This window comes from Hyperoodon ampullatus (assembly GCF_949752795.1).
Source record: "Hyperoodon ampullatus genome assembly, chromosome: 14".
Classification (NCBI taxonomy): Eukaryota; Metazoa; Chordata; class Mammalia; order Artiodactyla; family Ziphiidae; genus Hyperoodon; species Hyperoodon ampullatus.
The window spans coordinates 63,073,818-63,098,543 of record NC_136927.1 but is presented as its reverse complement, the minus strand read 5'-3'; positions in this window follow the sequence as shown (position 1 = coordinate 63,098,543).

Below are 24,726 nucleotides of genomic sequence, written 5' to 3'. Positions count from 1 at the left end.
AAGAGTGGTCACTGTTGTCCTTGGCTCTTTGGAGAGCTGAACTGGGGGTGGGGGGGTTGTCAGCCCCCCCATCACAGGCTGTGGTTCTCAGGGCCACTGAGTGCAAAGAAATGATGACGTGTAGGGTGTAGAGTTCTGGGTCTGGTGCATGACAAGGGAGCAGGAAGCACTGCTCAGGGGTGAGCCCCGGATTTGAAGCCAGCTTAATGCATAATCACACGCGGTTAAGAGCATGGGTTTCTGAGTCACACAGACCAGGGTGCAAATCCTGGCTTTCCCTCCTGGCAGACTCAGGAGGGAAAGCCAGGATTTGCACCCTGAGTCTGGATAATAGTGTGGGGCTGTAGTGAGACTTAAAGAGAATCATGCACAGCAATGCTCAAATACCTTGTTGCTATGATTGCTGTCATTGTCACTCTCACCTCTCTGAGCCTCAGCTTCATTACCTGTAAACCAGGGAAGCTGGTGGAGTGAACGACACCAACTATGATTAGCCTAGAGATGGTGCCCAGGACACTGAAAGTGCACAACCTGTCAAGGAGCCACCTCTCCTGAGCACGTCCGCAAATGAGTGTACAACTGTTTGGCAATTCTAGCAGGAATTACAACTGGGGGTGCTGTGATGGTTTAGTGCCTGGAGGCACTTGCAGGAGGGAGCCTGCAGACGTCCGATCAGATGGTGGGCTTTGCTCTTGTTCATTCAACAAACAAATAGGGTGGGACTTCCCTGGTGGCCCAGTGGTGAAGAATCCGCCTGCCAAGGCAGGGGACACGGGTTCGAGCCCTGGTCTGGGAAGATCCTACATGTCGTGGAGCAGCTAAGCCCGTGCGCCACAACTACTGAGCCTGCTCTCTAGAGCTCACGAGCCACAGCTACTGAGCCCGCGTGCCACAACTACTGAAGCCCGCGCGCCTAGAGCCCCGTGCTCCACAACAAGAGAAGCCACTGCAATGAGAAGCCCGCGCACCGCAACGAAGACCCAATGCAGCCAAAACCAAAAAAAACCCCAAAAAACAAATAAAGCAGCTAAAGGCAGTGAGTGCTAAGTGTCAGGCACCATGGGCTCTGAGCAGCCAGGCAGGTTCCTCGTCCTCCTGGAGCTCACACGTGCTGGGGAGACTGACAGTCTGCATCTCTCCCCGCCAGGAGCATGTGGTTATGAAGCACGGCTCTGCTGCGGAGCGGAGGTGGGGGGCGGGGGGAGGTCAGCAAGGGCGCAGTGAGGGGAGACCTGATAGTTGAGGAGCGGGGTAAGCAGAGAAAAGACGTCCCTGAGGAGGTAGAGCTTGAGCAGCTATTTAAAAGAAAGCCTGTAAGTCAGCTGGGTGTTTTCCTGGCCCAGTCCCCCGCGGGTGCTCCCAGGGAGGAGGCCCCTGGAGGGATGCTCTGCCCCTGCGTAAGAAGCTACTTCTCAGGTTGGTGATGCCGATATTTACCTGGTGGCCTCATTCACTTTGCTAAGCCTGCTCCGTGTGGGATCACATTGCACCCTCCAGCCACACATGAGGGGACATGAGCCTGAGGGGCTGACACCCCAGAGCGGTGAGATGCTATTTCCTTTGGGAGAGGGAGATGCTAGACACCCCCAAACCTTACCCATTAGCAATCTCCTGTACTATTTCAAAGAACTTACCTTAGAACAAGCTTCTTTACATTTTTGGGAGGCATTTTGAAAATGTGATGAAAACTTGGGTTTGTGATGATAAACATATATGTACCTGGTTTAAAAATGTTGCTCACAGTAGCAGGATTTTTGTGGTCCTCTTAAGGTGTGCCCACTCACACTGGCCAAAACCCCTGCTCCTCTGGGTAATTGGCTTTCCAGGAGTTTGACTTGGAGGACCATTCACTTGTCCAGTCAACCAATATCCCCTGTGGGCCCACGATGTGCCAGGCACTGTGCTTGGCTCTGGGCAACAACAGAATCCCTGCTTCAGCAGCAGCTTATAGTCTGGAGACAATGAGAACAAAAGATGAACAATACGTGAAATAATTACCAATTGTATTGAGGGGGGAAAAGCAAGGTGAAATTGGGAATTGCAGGGAGGCCACTTTAGAAAAGGGTTAGGGAAGGTCTCCAGACAGGTGACATCTGAGCTGGGCCCAGGAGGAGGAGACGGAGCTGGCCTTGGGTGCAGGTGTAGGAGGGCACACCTGGCAGGTGGAACCACAGGGAAAGTCCCTGGGGTGGGGAAAGGCTCAGCAGGTTGGAGGAACAAAGGAACTAGGTGTGGATGGGACCTGGGGTGAGAAGTCAGCGGCCATGTGCCCCGAAGAGGCCCTGGCTCACGTCCATGGCTCCAGGGAGGGACACCCAGGGATGTAAGGAGACAGCCGTCTCCCCTAGCAGAACGAGGGCTGTACAGGCTTTTGTTCATGAGCGTCCTCCCATGGCCATTGGGAGTGGCCACTTCCTCCTCTCCTTGGGCTCTAAGGCAGCTCTAGGTTCCCCAAAGCAGAGGTCCTCACACTCCAGGGGGCAGTAGAGTGGGTGAGTAACATGCAGATTCCTGCACCCGAATCAGTAGGGTCTGGGACAGCCTGGCTTAGTCCATTCACTGAGAATCACTCATCTAAGGAACAGGATCTATTATTCATGTATCCCATTCTTGGTAGAAATGTACGCATTTTACAGTCATGGAAGACTGGACACTGGAACTTTAACCCAAAGTCAAATTTCCCTAAAAGTGGGGGTAGGGCTCTTTCTGAGTGGAATATTAGGTTTGATAAAAGATGATGATGGTGGCTCTTCTGGGTTCTGGGGTGGCCTGGAGAGGGGGACAGGAAAGTGGAAGAGCTTTGGTTTCTGGGAGCATCGTAGTACTTTTGGGGGGAATGGGTGATGCTTGTAAAATGCAGATTCCTAGGCCACCCCTGAGCAATGGAGTCAGAGTCTTCCTGGAAGTGGGACCTGGGAATAAGCTTCTGGGCAATCCCGCTGTACATGGAGCACGAGGCCCCCTTAGCTGGAATAAGAGTGATGATACTAGTAAACATCTGTTGAGCGTTAACTGTGCTTGAGGGGCAGTCTAAGCGCTTTGCTTGTAATCGCTTATTTAATCCTCCACAGCCCTCTGAGCTAGGTACCGTTATTATTGGCCTCCCTTTGCAGAGGCACAGAGAGGTTGAGTAAATTCCCTAAAGTCACCCAGCTGGGTGAGGTGGGGCTGGGGCAGCAGCCAGGCAGCCAGGCCCCCAGGAGGAACATCAGAGGAGCTGTGACTCATTCCCCATCAACCTCCCCATCCCACACCCCACTCTGCCCCCCAGCACCAGCCCCCAGCCCCCACAGGCGTTGCAAGGAGAGCAGACTCATCGAGCCTGACTGTGGGCCGGCCTCTGCTCTAAGCATTCTTTGTAGGTTAATTAAATTAATTAATCGATCCTCCCAATAACCCTCGAGGCTTACATTGTTACTGCCCCATTTCACAGATGCAAAGCCTGAGACACAGAGAGATGGGGTCACTTTCCCAAGGACACACACCTGTGTATGGGTCTGACCAGACCAGGCATGACCCAAGGCTGGACAGCCTCACCATCGGTGATCCAGGAAGAAACTACAGACAGGACTTCTTGAGCAGAGGATAAAGCAAGCAGCCCACAGAGGAGAATGAAGAGGCCAGAGACCTTCAGCTCCTTGGGTCAGGTACCTGTGGGGAAGCAGGGCAGAGAGGGTTGGTTGTGGATCATTCTCTGAGAGAATCTCCCCAGAGCTTGGGTCCAGGATGGCCACAGAACTCATGTGGAACCATTTTACAGATGGGACCACTGAGGCTCAGAGAGGAGATACACTTTTCCTCATAGTATAGAGCAAGAGATGGAAGGTCCAGCCCAAGGCCACACAACCCATATTTATGCCCAAAAGATCTGGATATACAGATTTTCATGCAGGAACACAGCCTTCCTCAGTGGAGCCGCACTGAAGCCCTCCACCTCTTACCAGGTGTGGGACTGTGGGATGTAGGACAAGTTGCTTCATCACATGACACTGTGTGCAGGACATATTATCCTCCCTTTACAGGGAGGAGTTGGCAGTGATGTGCACTGGCTTCAGAGGAAGGTACTACTGGGAGGAAACCTCGAAATTGGTATACAGCTTTCCCTCAACTCACTGGACTACTCTTAAGCTCACTTTTGCAGTGTGAGACTTGTGATACTGTGATTTATAATAAGAAATGTATTTTTGGTTTTTGTCCCTGTTTGTGGCACAGAGCTCCTAAAACCCTTGGAATTTCCTAAGTGAAGAGAGCAGTTAAAGTGTCTTTTGTTATGTTAATGAGGCAACTTTTGGAAAGCACTTAAGGATGGGGGCTGGTTGCCAGGGAAACCAACCAGGTGATAGAGAGTTGGAACTTTCAGTCCCACCCCCCAACATCCCCCTCAGGGAAGGGAGGAGGGCTGGAGGTTGAGTTCAATCACCAATGACTAATGATTTAATCAATCACACCTATGTTAGGAAGTCTCCATAAAACCCCCAAAAGATGGGTTCACAGAGCTTCTGGGTTGGTCATCACATGGAGACACAGGGAGGTGAATCTGGGTGATTGATGTACCCAGAGAGAGCATGGAAGCTTTGCACCCCTTCCCACATACCTTGACCTATGCATCTCTTCCATCTGACCATTCCTGGGTTATATACTTTTATAATAAACTGCTAGTCTAGTAAGTAAAATGTTTCTCTGAGTTCTATGAGTCACTCTAGCAAATTAATTGGACCCAAGGAGGGGAGTCATGGGAACCTGATTTATAGCCAGTCTGTTAGAAGCACAGGTAACAACCTGGACTTGAAATGGGCATCTGAAATGGGGGCAGTCTTGTGGTGCAGCCACTATGGAAAACAGTATGGGGGTTCCTCAGAAAACTAAAAATAGAATTACCATATGATCCAGCAATCCCACTCCTAGGCATATACCCAGACAAAACTATAATTCAAAAAGATACATGCACACCAATATTCATAGCAACACCATTCACGATAGCCAAGACATGGAAACAACCTAAATGTCCATCACCAGATGAATGGATAAAGAAATGTGGTACATATATACAACGGAATATTACTCAGGCTTTTTATTCTTATAAAAAAGAATGAAATAATCCCATTTGCAGCAACATGGATGCAACTAGAGATTATCATACTAAGTGAAGTAAGTCAGGAAGAGAAAGACAAAAACCATGTGATACCACTTATATGTGGAATCTAAAATATGGCTCAAATGTACCTATCTACAAAGTAGAAACAGACTCACAGACATAGAGAACAGACTTCTGTTTGGTATGGGGGAGGTTGGAAGGAATGGGGTTGCACTGGGGGTTTGGGGTTAGTAAATGCAAACTATTACATTTAGAATGGATGAACAACAAGGAGGTCCTACTGTATAGCATAGGGAACTGTATCCAGCCTCCTGGGATAAACCATAATGGAAAAGAACATAAAAAAGAATGCATGTATGTGTGTGGCTGAGTCATTTTACTGTACAGCAGAAATTAGCAGAACATTGTAAATCAACTATATGTCAAAAAAATAAAATTAAATTTAAAAAAACAACAAAAAAATATGCTGTCTACAAGAGATTCACTTTAGTCATAAGGACACACATAGACTGAGAGTGAAGGGATGGAAAAAGACATTTCAAGAAAATGGTAACAAATGAACAAACAAAAAGCAGGGGTAACTATACTTACAACAGACAAAATAGACTTTAAATAAAATTGGAAAAAGGGACAAAGAGGGTCAATATATAAAGAGGGTCAATACATCAGGAAGATAAAACATTTACTAATATTTATATGCTTAATATTAGAGCACCTAAATATACAAAGAAAGAATAAACAGAGCCAGAAGGAGAAATAAACAGCAATACAATAATAGTTGGGGAGTTTAATACCCCACTCGCAACAATGGATAGGTCATTCAGACAGAGAATCAATAAGGGAACAGAGGATTTCAACAACACTATAGACAAAATGGACCTAGCATACATGTACAGAACATTCTATCCAACAACAGCAAAATATACGTTCTTCTCAAGCACACATGGAATATTTTCTAGGAAGACTGCAAAACAAGTCAGAGCAAACTCAAGAAGACTGCAATCATACCGACTACAATCTCCGACCACAATAGCATGAAACTAGAAATCAACAAGAGGAAAACTGGAAAATTCACAAACACATGGAAATTAAACAATACTGTCCTGAACAACCAATAAAAAGAATAATTTAAGGGGGAAATAAAGTTTCTTGAGACAAATGAACATGGAAACACTATGTATCAGAATTTGGGGGATGCAGCAAAATCAGTTCTAAGAGGGAAGTTCATAGCAATAAATGCCTACATTAAGAAGCAAGAAAAATCCCAAATAAACAACCTATCTCTATACCTTAAGGAACTAAGGAAAGAAGAACAAACTAAGCCCAGAGTTAGCAGAAGAAAGAACATAATAAAGATTAGAGCAGGAGTAAATGAAATAGAGAACAGAAAAATAATAGAAATTATTAACCAAAGTAATAGTTGGTTCTTTGAAAAGGTAAATGAAATTGACAAACTTTTAGCTAGACTAACCAAGGAAAAAAGAGAAGGGAACCAAATGAACAAAATTATAAACAAAAAAGGAAATATTACAACTGATTCCATGGAAATTCAAAGAATCATAAGAGGCTGCTATGAACAACTATATGTTAACAAACTGGATGACCTAAAAGATTTGGGGAAATCTGAGATTAGAGCCCATGGTAGGTATTTACTCCTCTTTCTCCCTCCTAACTGGAGACAAGAAGGTAAACACAGTTTATTATTATTATTGTTATTATTATTATTATTATTATTATTAAGGGACATTATATAATAACAAAAGGGTCAGTTTTTCAAGAAGATATAGCAATGCTAAATGTGCATGCACCTAACAACAGAGCTTCAAAAAGCATAAAGCAAAAACGGATAAAGCTGAAAGGTGAAATAGGCAAATTCACAGTTATGTTTGGAGAGGTCAACACTCGTGTCTCAGTAATGGGAAGAACAAAGAGACAGAAAGTCAACATGGATATTATTATTACTGAGAGCTTAGTATGTACCAGGCTGAATGCTAAACACTTGCATTTTCTCATTTGGTCAGCACAGTACCTATAAATTAGGTATTATTATCATCCTCAGTTTACAGATGTGAAAACTGAAGCTTAGAGAGGCTAAATTGGTTACAAAGTCACAAGTTAGTAGCAAAGCAAACTTGACACAAGAGTCTGAACTCCTTTTCACCATACTATGCTCCCTCCCATGTACAGGAATAGGGTTGAAATTAGGGGTCCCAACTCCTCTGGGAGCCCTGCTCTGCTGAGATGGGTGGGCCTGACCTGTCCAGTAATGTGAGTGAGATGTTGGCTGGGTCGTTGGTGCATTATTCCACGATCACTGTGGAGACACCAGTCTTGGCATCAGTTTCAATGCTGACACTAGTCTGGAGGTCCAAGTTGAGACCCAGGTCGACAAGCTCACCCAACAGAGGCCTGCAGGAAATAAGATTCACAGTGAACAGAGGTCTAGAAGTCCATTCACATTGTCCACTTGAGCTCATCCATCTGTGTGGACATTATATGGGATGTCTATGGATAATGTCAATATGGTCTATTTTCTTTATGGAATCTACTTTTTTACATTAGGAGTTTATTCACCTGGCCACATGTGTTTGGTTCATGTGATATTTCTATACAGTATCGCACTGATAATTAAAATAAAAGTAATAGTTAACATTTATTGAGCACAAATTCTGTGTTAGGTGTTTCAAAAAAACTATTTTACATGGATTGATCCATTGAATCATTACACCAATACCATGAGGGAAAAGTACTATTATTGGTACTGGTACTCGTATAGAGAAGTTAAGTAACTATCCCAAGACCTCATAGGTAATGAATGATGAAATCATAGTGCAGTTAATTTATAAAGACTCTTCTACACATCCTCATTTTCCTGTCTCTGTATCTGATTCCAGATTGGAGATCCATCAGCCATGCTGCACTGCCTCTCCCAAACCTCAGATTCTAATGCCTACTCATAGGGTCAGGGTGATGTTAGTGGTGATGGGGATACTCAGGCTAGCGCCTTTGCCATCAGGAGTCACTTCGAATTTGGTATCCAGGTTGTGGACTTTACTGATTTTCAACCTGTGCCAAAACCACAGTTCACCCTTGTCACTCCTCATGACAGCCATTGCTGGGCACTTCTCTATGCCAGCATCGTGATGCGCATATGAGCCTCACTGACCTTGCCTGCTTTGGTCTTCATGAAAGCCCCGTTCAGAGGTTTGAATCTCTCCATTGGATGGCGTGGCATACTGAGATTCAGACAAATGTGGTTTCCCCCAAGACACAAAGGGTAAATATGTGTCAGAGCCAGAATTTGTTGTTGTTGTTTTTTTTAATTGAAGTATAGTTGCTTTACAATGTTGTCTTAGTTTCAGGTGTACCACAAAGTGATTCAGATATAGATATAGAGATAGAGGTAGATAGAGATATATATTTTATTTCAGATTCTTTCCCCTTATAGGTAATTACAAAATATTGAGTATAGTTCCCTATGCTATGCAGTAGGTCCTTGTGGGTTATTTATTTTATATATAGTAGTGTGTATATGTTAATCCCAAACTCCTAATTTATCCCCCCACAGTGCTTTCCCCTTTGGTAACCATAAGTTTGTTTTCGATGTCGGTGAGTCTGTTTCTGTTTTGTAAATAAGTTCATTTCTGTCATATTTTAGATTCCACATATAAGTGATATCATATGACATTTGCCTTTCTCTGACTTACTTCACTTAGTATGTTCATCTCTAGGTCCATCCATGTTGCTGCAAGTGGCATTATTTCATTCTCTTTTATATACAGTCAGAATTTGAACCCAGAACTGCTGGACTCCAGAACTTCATGTGTGGAGCCACCTATGTATTGTGAATTCTGGTTTCCTCTCTCCTGAGGGCATTCAGACTATATATACTCAGCTATTTTCAGAGAAGACAAGTCTTATTCCTTGGAAAAGTGGCTTTAGGCACCAGAGAACCTTCATCCTGACCCTGAAATCACAGAATGAGAAAGCCCAAAACCATGAGATGCCCAGCATCAGGCTGGGAGCACTAGCAGAGAGCTCCAGGTCACCCAGTGTCCATCTCCTCCAGTCGCTCACCTGCAGCTCCGTAGGGACCTGTAAGCCCGTCCTCCACATGAACACGTCCAGAGCAAAGTAGGGGTAGGGCTGGAGGCTTCAGGAGCTAGTTTTTCTCACGCTGACTGTGGTCCCACCATCAGAGCACAGAGCAGGGAGAAGGTGGTAGCCCAGGTGCCCAAGCCTGGGCCTGGGACGTGGAAGATGCCGTCCAGCAGAGCCTTGGGCCGATCAGCAGATGCCCCTCCCTGGCTGTCTGTGCCCACTTCTGCAAACACATGAGATCCCTCTTGCCCTGGTTGTAGGCACAGAGCTGAGGGCTGTGCTGAAATCTTGTGAAGAGAGTTTTTCCCGCCTCAGGAACGCAACCCAGGGGGCCAAGTGTGATGTAGTGACCTCAGACCTGGTGTTCACCCCAGGCCTTAGCTGTGTCATCGTAAAATGGGTAAACAACCCCCGTGCCTGGATCCAGGTTGCAAAATGGAAATTAAAAGGGTACCGAGGGGGCGGTATTCAGATCCCGGCTCTGGAGCTGGGCAGGCTGGGATCGAATCCTCTCTCGTTGCCTGTTGCTGGCTGTGCTGCCTGGACAAGGGGCTTCATCACCCTGAGCCTCAGGTTCCCCTACCTGTGAAATGGGACTAATGATGGGCCTTTCTCCCAGGCATATTGTGAGGATGCGGTGGGATAATGTGTGGTAGGCCCCCGATACATGGTGACAACAATGATGATGATGATTATAATTATTGCTGGTTTCTGGTCACTTCACTCCCCTCCAACTCAGCTCTCCCATCTGTATGTGGCCCCGCCCCACAGGGTTATGGAGAAGATTAAGCATCCAGTATGCTTAATGCTTAATCAACAGCAACAGCATTTCTTCTTTTTGTGTGCAGTAAAGACCAGATGAGCTAAAATGGTCTCAGGCCTCCAGTATACCTGTGTCTGGAAATTCTGAGTCCCTTAGGTGCTGGTGTATAGCCCTTGGCAGGTGTCATTCCTCACTGAGCCTCAGTTTCCCTTCCGGGGCCAAGTAAGGGAACTCTAAGAACTATGTTCTCAATTACAAGTTTGATTGATTGTAGGGACTGGATGGAGCGTTCTGCTGAGAAGCCCTCCCAGGCAGCTTCTGGGCTGAGAGGGCATCATTGATTAGTAATGTCTGCCACCAGTTCAGGAGGGGAGAGTGGAGCAACCGAACATTTGGCAGTGCGGGACCAGGTCATCTCTAAACGTCTCTCCAGCTGGTGATGGGCACATTGACACCACATGTTCATGGAGGGTGGGACTCTGGGACCTGCCTGGTGCTGGGGTATGGAGGAGGAGACCCCGATCTGGGTTCCAGTCTTGGCTCTGTTAATAACCTGCTTTGTGACCTGGAGCAAGACACTCATTTCCTCCTAGGGTCTCCGTTTCCTCTACTACAAAATGAGCAGAGGTTCCCTGCTAGACAGCTGAGCTCTCAGGACTCTGAGAGGTGATCAGGAACATCTGGGGGCTACTTGCTACATTCCCACCAGCTGGAGCACTTCACACTCTTGCTCTGAGCAGGAATCCCACCAGCTCCTAGGGCACAGTGATAATCGTCCCTGCTCTGAGGCCATGAGGACCAGGACCACAGGGCATCATCCCCAGGGCCTGACACACAGTAGATGTTCAATAAATATTTATTACAGTCTGCAGAAACATTTTTCTTTATTGCTGATCAATTAAAATATACACATTTAAACATTCATGCATTTTATTTATAACAGCACAATAAGCTTGCTCTTAGTGTTAGCCTTGCCTGTGCATCCCGGACTTTTCCCTTGTTGGCTGTGTGACAGCAGGCAAGTACCCTAACCTCTCTGAGGTCTGGGGTTTTTAACCATAAAATGAGAACTAGAATGTCCTCTACCTTAGAAGAGCTGCTGGGGGAACTAAATGAGGAAATGTCAGTAGAGAGCCCAGCCCAGCCCTGGCTGCAGAAAGTGCTCCATGAATAATTGCGATCATCATCATTACTATTACTACGATAAATAGTACTGAGTGGTGACCTATCACAGCATTTAGGAGCCCAGGAAAATAGGAGGGTGACAATGGGCAGTGTGTGCAGTTCTCAAAAGCATGCTAGGCCTGGGTTCAAATCCTGACTCTGCCACTTACTAGCTTTGTGACCTTTCCCTCTCAGAGACTCAGCTTACTCACCTGTAAAGTGGGCACAATGGGTCTACCTACCTCACTGAACCAGTCTGAAGGGTACACAAGTTAACATGTATAAACCTGGACACAATCTCTAAAGATGTGCTCCTCTTGCTCTTCCACTGGAGAAGGGGCCCCATGAGGCAGGGATTTTGTCTGTTTTGTTTCCTGATGTGTCCCCAGTGCCATAACAATGTCCTGTAATAGTAGCTGTTGAATACATGTTCCCTGACTTGTCATTGTTGTTGTTGTTATTATTATAATACACAGATCAGGGACCTTGTCCACGGGTGACTTCCTGAGGGAGAGCCATGGTTGCTCTGTTTTCAAGTTCTTTGCTTGCACATCTGCCTCTCCCCAAACACTTGGCACGTTTGCTGCATTACTACCTATTGCTCCTTTCTCTCAGGCCCCTCCATGTTATGGTGACCCCAGGTCTGTGTAGTGGCTGAGAGCATGGGCTTGGCTGGCCGGGGGCTTCTCCCCTCAGCTGTGGGCCCCTCTGAGCCTGTTGTTTCTCTGCTCTGGCCGCTAATGCCAGGCTGAATGCTTCTCCAGGCGTCTGTGACGTGCAACAAGAGGATGACAGTCGGGTGGGCACAATTCGGGGTGCATGAGTGCCCCTTCCCACCCAAACCCTCTCCAAACCCTGCAGGGCCTGGGTATGGGGGGGGCACACAAAGGGCGCTGGCGGTGGGTAGGGAGGTTGGTCCCCTCTGAGGACATCTGAGGTCCAGACAGGCTGGTCCAGGTCACCCCGGAAAGAGAAGTGATGACAGCTCCTTGCACCGAAGGTATTTGTCTTTCAGGGACAAAGGTCCCAGCCACGAGGGTCGTGAGATGAATTTCTTATTGAAAATCTTCAGCGAGGCATTAAGGGTTAGCCGTCCCAGGACTAGGACATCCTACTCACCGCGTGACTGCTAATCCTCAGCCACGGCAGCTTCCTGGTCCCACTGACTCAGCCCTTAAGTTCCGAGCTGGTATTTCTTTCCAAACACAGCTCAGCCCCGAGTCGAGAAAGGTCCTAGGAGGTCATCCAGGCTACTGAGATCAGAGAGGACGTGGGTGTGGCTGAGGTTGCACAGAGGCAGGGGCAGGGCTGGCTGAGTCTCCGCGCTCCCACTCAGCTCCCAGGGTCCGTCCACAGGCTCCCCTCCCCCACCACTTCCCTCACAATGGCAGACATGTGGAAGGGCACCCACGTCCCATCCACCAAATGTAATTTCTTCATGTTGCTATAAAAAAAGCTGAAAGAGGGGCTTCCCTGGTGGCACAGTGGTTGAGAATCTGCCTGCTAATTCAGGGGACATGGGTTCGAGCCCTGGTCTGGGAGGATCCCACATGTCACGGAGCAACTAGGCCCGTGAGCCACAACTACTGAGCCTGCGCGTCTGGAGCCTGTGCTCTGCGACAAGAGAGACCGCGACAGTGAGAGGCCCGCGCACCACGATGAAGAGTGGCCCCCGCTCGCAGCAACTAGAGAAAGCAACTAGAGAAAGCCCTCGCACAGAAACGAAGACGCAACACAGCAAAAATAAATTAATTAATAAACTCCTACCCCCAACATCTTCAAAAAAAAAAAAAAAAGCTGAAAGAATTGTCATTTTGCTTTAGAAATCAGGCAGGCAGGAATAATTCATCCAACTTATAATAGGCTCGCATTTCTCAGACTTGAATTGCTTCCTCGGGAATTCTTGCCAAATAGGAAAGATCAAAGTAACAACTGTTTTCAAACATATTGTCATTTTCATGACTGCTAAATATAACAATGAACAAAGTTGTTATAATGTTACAGTCTGAAGACCTTTAATTTAAACTTCAAGATTTTGACATTTTTCTGATTTTGAAGGGGACACATTTTGTTTTTTTCAGCTTGCAAACATTTTCCCAAGCCCTGGGCTCTGTGTCTGGAACACCTATTGGGTTAAACAGCTCCCCCAGGTGCCGGCCCCTAGAAAATGAAGAACTACTTCTCCTGGACTGACCGATGGACAGGCGGGCTCGTCCCACACCCCTCCCAGGTTCAGGTCTTCTTCCTCCTGCCCCATGAAATGTCCCCTGAACACTTTGCCCAAATCTCCCAGAGAAGATTCAGCACACAGTTGAAGGGAATGTTCGGCAGGTCTGGCTCCTTCCCCGAGTCCCTTGAAGTCCAGACACCTTGTCTTTTTTCACCTTGGGTCCCTCAGAGCAAGATCTGATTAGAGTAGGAATCAAATGATGTTTGTGGGAGGGAAGAAGGGAGAGAGGATGGAAAGAGAGGGGAAGGGAGGAAAGGAAGGAGGGAAGAAGAAAGAGAAGGGTTGGGAAAGGGAGGTCAGCTATGTCCTATCAGATCAGATCTCTGAGGTGAGGGATTGCATCATCTCCGAGGTCCCAGTGACCAGCACAGGACCTAGCTTGGCTAACTGACATGGGCTGACTGTCTGAATGAATGAATGGGCAAAAGAATGAGGTCAGCAGCCTATTGACATGAGTGAGCTCTGAATCCCTCCCTAGTCTTAGCTGACCTCCCAGAATTTGACCTCTTGTCTGTCTTCACCCTGTGTCATCTTCCAGATCCTTCCTGCTAAAGTGAACTGGGCCCCTCATCCATCTATCTATCCCTTCATTCATTCATTTAACAAATGTTAATAGTTTTGTGCTGGGACCACTCATCCATTTGATAACTGTTTATTGGGCACTTCCTGAGGGCCAAGTCCTATGTCAAAGATGAATGAATCTTGGTCCTTGTCCCAGAGATGGGCCACCCTCCAGGGCAGTAGATGAGCCACTGAGATCAGCTCATGACTACTGAAGGAAAGTGTAATCCCATTGTTTACTCCTCCAAACAACCAGAGGCAGCTAATATATTTATCCCCATTTTATAGACAAGGAAACTGAGGCACAGAGAGGGAAAGTGAATTGTTCAGGGTCACTCACCTAGTTAGTGGCTGAGCTGGGATTAAAACCTAGGTAACCCGATCCCAGAGTCCGTGCTCTGAGCCACTTACATCACACTGTCATTTACATCTTAATAACTGACATCCCTCTTGGACTGTCTGAGCCCTTCAAGGGTAGGAAGCACTCTGATTCATCTCCGTTTCCCTAGCATCACTCTGTGTCAGAGGGGGCACTCCATAAAAGTTTTTTGGTTGAAGGAATGTGTGTTAGCCCTTTCCCCTCTGCTGGACTGGGTCTCCTTCAGGTCAGGGACCACGGCTCTGCCATCTTTGTGTCCCCAGGAGCCAGCTAAGGCCTGGCTTGTGGTAGGTCCCAGTAAGCACTACATTGAATTAAAGTGAAAAGAGCAACTTAATCAAGTTTGACCAACTGGCTGAATAGATGAATGTAGGGGATGAGACCCAGAATCTAGCAAGAAGAATCCAGAATTCCATCCATCATCCCATCCTTCCATCCATCCACTCATCCCATCATCCATTCATTCATCACATTTGTTTGGAACTTCTATTCTGGCCCTGCCCCATGCCAGGCTCTGGGGTCCCAAAGAGCACTCGTGTGTGCCCACCTTCAGCGCCCACCAGCAGTGGGTGGAGGCAAACATACATACTGACAACTATTTTCCCCAAAGCAGGTAATGTTCTTGAAAATGTTCTGTACATTGAAAACTTCATGCAAATGGTCAGAAATTTCCCTCTTCCTGCTTTGGCTGCTGTCCCTGGCACAGAGCCTCGTCCTGAGGAAGGCCTTTCATAAACACTGAATTGGGTTGAATTGAGCACTTTGGGACGTGAAAGAAGAAACAATATGACATTATGGTGTAGCTGGAGATAATACAGATAATACAAAAGACCGATGTTGGCAGAATCCCCAAACTTGGGGTAGCTCTGAGTGTGTTTGTCTCACAGGGCTTTCGATAATTAGCCAGACTTCAGCTGGAACCCTAACCCTGCTGTTGACCAGCTGTGTGACCTTGGGCAAGTTACATAGGCTCTCTGAGCCTCCATTCCTCACTTGCAAAGTAGAGCTCACGATAGTGCATTTGATAAAGTTGGTGTGAGGATTAGGTGAGATTTAAGCCTGGAAGCAGTTAGCCCAGTGTCTGGCACATGGTGAGTACTCAGAAAAGCTAACTCTGCCCAGGGGAAGGATTAAGGGTGAGAAAAAGGACAGGGTCTCTTTCCTGACCCTACTTCTTACAGGTGGTGATTTTAGGCAAGTCAGCTCTCTGAACCTCCTCTCTAAAATCAGATGCGGATCCTGGCTGGGAGGCACTGGGGATGCACTGAATAAAAAGGAGAATAAAACATCCTGGAGCCTTACGTGGTGGCCATTGAATTAAAGGGGAGGAAATGCAGAGAAAATAGCAGAACTCTTTGCCTTTCCTCACTGGACACATGTCTTGTGGGGTATCTCTCACTATCATTCTCAGGCTTCTTGTCTCTCTGGACGGTCCCCAGGGCCTCCTCTCTGGCTTCCTGGACCTGCTTTGCCCAGAGCCAGGTCTGACGATGTCACACCCTGCAAATCTCTCCCATCTGGCAGGACAGGAATAAAGGCCCAGACGTAGAGAATGCACTTGAGGACACGGGGATAGGGAAGGGTATGCTGGGATGAAGTGATAGAGAGGCATGGACATATATACACCACCAAATGTAAAATAGATAGCTAGTGGGAAACAGCCGCATAGCACAGGGAGATCAGCTCTGTGCTTTGTGACCACCTAGAAGGGTGGGACAGGGAGGGTGGGAGGGAGGGAGATGCCAGAGGGAGGGGATATGAGGATATATATGTATACATATAGCTGATTCACTTTATTATACAGCAGAAACTAACAGAACATTGTAAAGCAATTATACTCCCATAAAGATGTTAAAAAAAAAATCTCCCCCACCCTTCAGGGAACATCCCCTATGAGACCCTCCATGATCCACCCCGCTGGCCCTTCTTACTTTTCTACCTTGTGGTTTTGGAATAGGTCTCTTCCTTTTCCACACACACACACACACGCACACACACACACACACACGCGCACACACACACACACGCGCACACACACACACACACACACACACACGATTGTCAACTCTGAGAGGCCAAGGTCTGTCTGAGATTCATCTCTTGTTTCCCAGGATGGTTTACACAGAATGAGCTGAAATGTGTTTGTCAATTGCATCTGTCAGGATTATTTGTGTTATTTGTAATGGAAAACACTACCCAAACTGACTTAAGTGTAAAAGGGAGTCATTGGCTCCCCTTAACTCAAAGGTCAATGGATTTCAGGCATGGCTGAAGCCAAGTGCTCAAAGGAAAGTTTCAGGACAGTTTCTGTCTGTGACTTGGCTCCGCCTTCTTCATTGGCTTCATTTTCAAACCGACTCTCCCCAGGGGGTAGCAGAGATGACACCAGGCTCACATTCTCTCTCTCTCTTTTTTTTTTTTTTTGCGGTATGCGGGCCTCTCACTGTTGTGGCCTCTCCCGTTGCAGAGCACAGGCTCCGGACACGCAGGCTCAGCGGCCACGGCTCACGGGCCTAGGCACTCCGCGGCATGTGGGATCTTCCCAGACCAGGGCACGAACCCATGTGCCCTGCATCGGCAGGCGGACTCTCAACCACTGCGCCACCAGGGAAGCCCCAACCCTAGCAGAAAGAGCATTATCTCTCTCCTAATACCTCTTCCAAAGTCTAGGGCTGATCTGCATTGGTCCGTCTGGGGTTACATGCCGAGCTCTGAGCAAATCACAGTGGCTGGGGTGAAGGAATACACTGATTGGCCACTATGAAAACATTATGCCTGCAAAGGCGGCAGAGATGGAATGGTGGGCAGGGCAGGAGGACAGGCAGGGGAGGATGGCCAAGGAAGAACTGGTTTCAAGGAGGAGGAAGTGATGTCTGTGCTGCCATCAAGTAAGATGAGGCTGAAAAGGGCCTGCTGGTTTCTTCCACATGGAGATTGTTGACGTCCTGGTGAGCACTGAGCTGGTAGGGTGACCAGTGAAACTGGGTGGGCAGAGGGGTAAACGTGTCCCAAACAAGTGTGCTGCTCAAGGGGTGACCTGTGGATCAGTAGCATCAGCGTCTCCAGGGAGCTTTGAGGAAATGCAGAATCTCAGGCCCTGGCCCAGACCAACCCACCAGAACCTGCATTTTAACAAGAGCCCCAGGCGTTTTGCACTTGTTCCAGGCTGAGAAGCCCAGCTCTGGCGAAACCTGGCTGTGAAGGAGGGGAGGAGGGAGCTGGAGGGAATGTGGCATTAAGAGAGGAACCTTGATTCTTCCTTAGGAGGGAGAGCCTGAGACGTGTTCAGCTGTGCATTCTTTTTTTTTTTTAAAAAGCAGATGTTGGGGGTAGGAGTTTATTAATTAATTAATTTATTTTTGCTGTGTTGGGTCTTCGTTCCTGTGTGAGGGCTATCTCTAGTTGCGGCGAGCGGGGGCCACTCTTCATCGCGGTGCGCGGGCCTCTCACTATCGCGGCCTCTCTTGTTGCGTAGCACAGGCTCCAGACGCGCAGGCTCAGTAGTTGTGGCTCACGGGCCCAGTTGCTCTGCAGCATGTGGGATCCCCCCAGACCAGGGCTCGAACCCGTGTCCCCTGCATTGGCAGGCAGATTCTCAACCACTGCGCCACCAGGGAAGCCCAGCTGTGCATTCTTAACAATGAGAAAATTAACTTTCTGTTCCCAGCATGAAACTTCATTTGTATTTTGCAAGACCCTGTTTCAGATTTGCATAAATCAGATTCACATAGATGTGACCTGAATGTATTTGCTGCCTGAAGGAAGGAACGTCGTGGTGGTGGTGTATCCTGAGAGTCTCCCACGGCAGGTCCTTTGGTGCCTGGAGGCGCCCCCCCGCCCCAGGATCATTGATTCTGGACCAGGGACACCTGGCCCCGCAGAGACTTGGGAAAGAACAAAAGGCCACTCCAATTCCCTCTTCTCTCCCTTCTTTGTCCCCGCATCTGGCTCCATGTGACTCCATTCCAGGCCCGTGGAAACCCTCAGGGTGTTCACAGAGATGGTGCTGGCAAAAGGAGGTTGACAAAACAAATGCTGTCACATGTGTCACTGGGCCAGAAGGGCACATGAGCCACCACAGTCAGGGTGTCTTCTGGCCGGGGCCCAAGGGGCACGAGGGAGGCCTAGAGAGGACTGGGCTCTGGGGTCGCTTTGTGTGGGGTGTGGGGAGAGACCTGGGGGCTTGGGACCCTCCCGTCACTGCAGGTTCCCAATGGCCCGACCTGTGGTCTCTTGGCTGCCACCCCATGAGTCCCCCCACCCCCAGGATAGAGTTGTAGGACCAGGCAGTGGTGAAGAGGCCCAGCTTCATGAATCCCAATTCCCTGTGGTACCAGTGGGGAAACTGAGGCCAGAGCAACACGGGGGACTCAGCAAGGATGTGGCAGGGTAGTGCTGGGCCAGAACGAGAACCTAGGGCATCCCTCCTCCCTGAGGCCCTGGACACCCTCCCTCTTCCAGCCTCCTGCTCTGCCAGAAGGCCTGGGTCCTAATTCACTCTACCTCCTTCCAGCTAGGCAGCGAGCCTCTCTGAGCCTCAATTTCCTCATCTGTAAAACAGGGTTAGGGTTACTTCCTAGGATGGTTGTGAGGACCACATGGAATGGCCCATGTAAGGAGCACAGCACAGGGCTGGGCAGAGACTAAGAATAAACAAACAGCTAAGGTCTATTACCTATCGTAATGGTATTGCTATTATTATCCCTATTTTTCAGATGGGGAGACTGAGGTTAAGCGTCTCCGTAGACTGAAGAATTGGGATCTGAGCCCAAGAGTTCTGACTCTCAACCCACACGTTTAGTAGCATCACTTCTCTGAGCCTCAGTTTCCCATCTTTAAGATGAAGCTAGGGCCTCCCTGGTGGCGCAGTGGTTGAGAGTCCGCCTGCCGATGCAGGGGATATGGGTTCGTGCCCCGGTCTGGGAGGATCCCATATGCCGCGGAGCGGCTGGGCCCGTGAGCCATGGCTGCTGGGCCTGCACGTCCGGAGCCTGTGCTCCGCAGCGGGAGAGGCCACAACAGTGAGAGGCCCGCGTACCACAAAAAAAAAAAAAAAAAAAAAAAAAAAAGATGAAGCTAATTACACTGACCTTGAGAGATGGATTTGAAAATTAAACGAGATCATGAAAGCCAAGTGCTCAGCACAGTACCCGGCACTAAAAAAAAAAAAAAAAAAAAGCTGCTTTATACAAATTATCTTCAGTGTAAGAAACATGAGTTTGCAGGGTCATGGCTCCACCTTGTGGTATCATATGGGAACTGCAACCTATTACCCAACCTGGGCCAACCCCATGGATTCTTCTTACTCCTTCCTCACGGGGCCAGGAGGGTAGGCGGTAGGGGGGTAGAGGGGGAGTGGAGAGGAGGGTGACTGAAGCTCATGGAGTCTCCAGCCCCTGTGATTGTGGGAGCTCATCTATGGGGAGCAGGAGTGAAGCGGGGAGGGGGGTTGACAGTGTGTTCTCACAGCCCTTTGCATTTTCCCTTCACATCTTTGCACCAGTTCTTCCCTCTGCCTCGCAGTTTTTGGACCACCCACCGGTGGAGGCAGTTTATGACAGTGTCCCAGGCTCTGCATCTAGGCTTTCCTCATGCATTGTGTCAGGATTATCCTATAAAATAGCCACTATTCTCACTCCCATTTTGCAGAAGAAGAAACTGAGGTTCAGAGTCAGTGTTGTTTTTTTTTTTTTGCGGTACGTGGGCCTCTCACTGCTGTGGTCTCTCCTGTTGTGGAGCACAGGCTCCGGACGCGCAGGCTCAGCAGCCATGGCTCACGGGCCCAGCCACTCCGCGGCATGTGGGATCTTCCCGGACCAGGGCACGAACCCGTGTCCCCTGCATCAGCAGGCGGACTCTCAATCACTGTGCCACCAGGGAAGCCCAGGACTTAGCTCCTTGAGTTGTCAGAGAGAGGTCAAGGCTCCACAGTACAAACTAGAAGGGCTCAGCCTGGGAGTCCAGGGCTGGTCTGGTGCCCGTAGGGACTACAGTCCACTCCACGCTGCTTCTAGGTGCTTCTGGGGTTGGTGGTAGGGTCTTCGTGCCCAACCCCAAGGTGGGACCTGGGCACAAGCAGGGACTGGCAGGACTTGCCGGGGCATCAAAGGCCAATGCGAATGGCCCACCTAGGGCCTGGGACAAGCAGGCTCTACAGAAGGACACTGGCAGGACCCAACCTTCTCTCTGAATGCTTGACAGACGCCAAACAATTGTTCGGACCGAAGGGAAGTCCTTAGGCCCAACACTGGACATTCCAGCCATCCCAGTGCCCCAGCCAACACCACATGTGACAGAAGAGCTGCTCAGTTAACCCACAGAAGCATGATAAATAATAAGTTGTCGGGCTTTTTAAGCCACTAGGTTTTGGAGGGGTTAGTGATCAGTGATAAATAACTGAAACAGAGTATTTCCTAGGAATCAGCAGCCTCAAAGGCAATTTTATCACATATGCCAGCATCCCACGTTGTGCCTGTTACTTCAATCTGTGGGATGCCCTTGCCCTTTCTCAACCTCACTGGATTCATCTGAAAAATGGAAGGATTGGACTAGAAGAGTACTCTTTCTCCTAGTGAACCTACAACTGACATCTTAGATGTGGGATTGAAGGCCAGGGTGGTGAAGTTAGGAAGGAAAGAAAGCAATTTCAGAGGCAGTAGGGTCACTCGCAGGACTTTGTGACATTGTGACAAGACTCTGATGAAGTAGCCGTTTCAATGAATCTGGAAGGACCTTTGCGAATGATTTGACTAAATGAGTATAACAGATGTGACACCACATGACTTCCAAAATGGATCATAAAAATGCCATTCAGCTTCCATTCTGTGCCTTTGGGATGCTGTGCCTTTGGGATGCTCAGCCTTTGAACCCAGCACATGGACAGGCCACGTGTAGGTGTTCTGACGACAGCCACCATCAACCACCAGCCAGCTGAGTGAGGAACCCCCCAGGTGACTCCATCCCCCAGACAGCAAGTCACCCCAGCCATTCTTCCCAGCTGAGGCCTGACGTCTTGGAGCAGAGGTAAGCCGTCCTGACCCACAGAATCTGTGCAAAAGCTAAAACTGTGCTTTATGCCATTAAGCTTTCAGATGGTTTGTTATGCAAGATTAGTAGCAGAAACACTTACTAAGTGAGCTCTTTGGAGGGCTTCTAGCATTTGTTATTCATCAGCTACAACTGAAATAGGACATCAGTGGAGCTACCTAAGAAGTCTCATTGCATGTCCCGCCATGAAATCTGCTGCGCTGCTGTGCTTCAAGGAGCAGCCTTGCTCACATGCAGAGAACTGGAATCCCTGCAACTTTGAGGAGCATCCTTGGTTTATTCGTGGAAACTCAGTATCATCCAAAGCTGGTGGAGATGCTTAATAGAGCCTCTTCTCACTTTTAAATTTAAATTAACAGTTCATTTGGTTTTGTCATTGTCAACTCAAGATGGAGTGATGGTTTGGTCCATTTCACCGTGAGCCGAAGGAGGAGGGGGCAGTGTGGTCTGAGGCCTGAACAATCAGGCCAGGTGTTGAAGACTCTCTTGAGTCAGAGGCACTCATCTCATCGAGCCTCACTCCTCGGTTATACCCGGCACTGCCCCAGAAGTCCCAGCGTGCCAGACCACTCTTTATCACTTGGATCGTCCACCCCAAGCTACTCTGCCCAGATTCTAATCTGATCCGCGACTCTTTCTCCTTCCCTAGTCTTCCAAATCCACTTTCTCACTTTGAAAGAAAGCCTGAGCATACCCTTTGACTTTTGAGAAATCATAGCCGATGGGAAATGAAATGAGTTATTTATAACCCCAAAATGTACACCCCCCCCAAAGTTTCAATTCTTTCAAAAATTCAACAGCAGAAAAACTTAAACTTGTTGAAGGCTGTGGGTGTGTTTTAATGTCTGAGGAAGGGGTATGAGGGCCGTATGGAGGGCTTCACCATCCCTCCTCCAGCACAGGACCAGCGGACAGATGGGGCTGAGGAAGGGGGTGGGGGCAGGGTTTGCAGGGCCCTGTGAGCAGTGGTGAGGGGTCTGCATTTTGCTCTGGGTGACATGAAAAGTCCATAGAAGAGCTTGAAGCAGAGAAGGGAGATGACTGGATGTGCAGTTTTAAAAACCCAACCTAGGGCTTCCTTGGTGGCACAGTGGTTGAGAGTCCGCCTGCCGACCCAGGGGACACGGGTTCGTGCCCCGGTCCGGGAAGATCCCACATGCCGCGGAGCGGCTGGGCCCGTGAGCCATGGCCGCTGAGCCTGCGCGTCCGGAGCCTGTGCTCCGCAACGGGAGAGGCCACAACAGTGAGAGGCCCGCATACTGCAAAAATAAAATAAAATAAAAAATAAAAACCCAACCTTCTGGCCGCTGAGTGGAGAAAGGATAGTAGGTGCAAGACTGGAAGAAGGGAGACCAGTGAGGAGGCCGGAGCAGTGGTTCAGAGGAAAGATGATGGGAGGGGGTAGAAAGGTGGAGGTAGGAACAGAAACAAATGGGTGAGTTCATAAGGATTTTGGAGGAGGGGTTCTAACATTGGAAGTAGGAACAGCCTTAGCCACTGTCCTGGAAAGCAAGTTCCTGTCGCCCTCTTGAGGCAGGACCTCCTCCCATCTAGCCTTTCCCAGGGCAGACTGGACAGGAAGTCCTGACCTACTTCTCTTTGAGCCCCCTTCCCAGGAGCTAGGATTTGGGTGTTACCAAGGAGACCAGGAGAGAAAGAGACCCTGGATCCTGGGGAAAGGAAGGGTGATAGACTGTGAAGTCCCCTAGAGGGGTCTCTGATGATGCTTCCTCCTCAGAGAGACCTTCGCTGACCACCCAGTGGTGCCTCCCCCTCCTGCTTCCCTCCCTGATACGTGTTCCCGTTTATCCCCCTTATAACCCTCAAGACGATCTCAAAATAGCCTTTTTTTTTTTTTTTTTTACTAATTTACTTGTTTTTGTTTCCTTAGACCTTATTATTATAGGTCTGTCTTGTGGACTAGGATCTAAGCTCCAGGAGGGCACAGTTGGTAGCCACTTAGTGAATGAATGAATGATGCAGCCAGGAATAAACACAATATATTCGGTTACAATAAACTGTTGCAAATAAACTAAATAGTTTAGCTCCCCAACATTTAAGTGAAAGAAAAAACAAGACATGGGGGGAAAGGTTTTTTAAAAATCACTGGAAGAAATATCTTACTTGTGTAAAGGGGACTTCAGTATTTATATGTCCCTTCAAGGCTAGAAGCTGGGATCAAATAAGTCTGTTAAAACTGCTCTAAGTGTGCTGTGTGGCTCTAAACATAGACATGGGGCTGTTTGGGACATCTGCCCCTGCCTTGCTCTAGGAAAGATCCCTTGGGCATTCTCTTGCCAGCATGCCAAGTGCCCCTCCTTGTTCTCAGTTTAGCTCTGATCAGAGGTGTAAAAGTTAATAAACAGAAACCTCAATTAATTAGAGTTGGGAGACCAGAAAGGGGAGCTGTCACATCCCACAACAATAGCAGAGCCCAACAGGAAGAAGAAAGACTCCTCTTCCCTGATAAGGACTCGGCCCATGAAAAGCCACAGACTCTTTGTTCACTACAGCCCCAGCAACTTCCTTTCCCCCCTCTATAAAAGGATTCTCCTTGGGCTTCCCTGGTGGCGCAGTGGTTGAGAGCCTGCCTGCCGATGCAGGGAACATGGGTTCGTGCCCCGGTCCGGGAAGATCCCACGTGCCACGGAGCGGCTGGGCCCGTGAGCCATGGCCGCTGAGCCTGCGCGTCTGGAGCCTGTGCTCCGCCACGGGAGGGGCCACAACAGTGAGGCCCGTGTACCGCAAAAAAAAAAAAAAAAAAAGGGTTCTCCTTCCCCTGCTGCAGGGGGACTTGCACATGGCTCACCGTGGTGGCAGACCCCAGATTGCAATTTTCTGCTGTGCCTGAATAAGCCCATCTTTGCTGAAGAAATAACTGGCAAGTCTATTTGTTCTAGGTCAACAGAGGCAAGAGGTCCCATAGGCTCACACTCTAGAAATTAGCTCTAACCACAGCAAGCACAAATTAAGCACTTACTGTGGGCCAGCCTCAGTGCTAAGCACCTCAGAAAAAAAAATGATCTCATTTAAATAGCCTCACACTCAGTTTAGAGTATTATTATTATCCATTTTATAGACGGGAAAACTGAGCATCAGAAGGCTAAGGGGTTCACCAAGTCAACCAAGTGACAGTGATGGAATGTGAGCCCCATTCTCCTGACTCCAAAATTCTTGCTTTTTAATGACCTCCTGATGCCAGAGTTGAGGTTGGTGATGTATAAACTGTCCTGTGGCAGGGGAACCTCTCTATAGAATATGGAGACATTGGCTGTTTCCCTCACTGTCTGGCAGATAGGGTTTCCAGGAGCCATGGGGTGGGGCTTGGGGAGCAGTTGCTTTGAGCAGACAATACACGGCCAAGATCTAGGTTTCACTGGATGTAT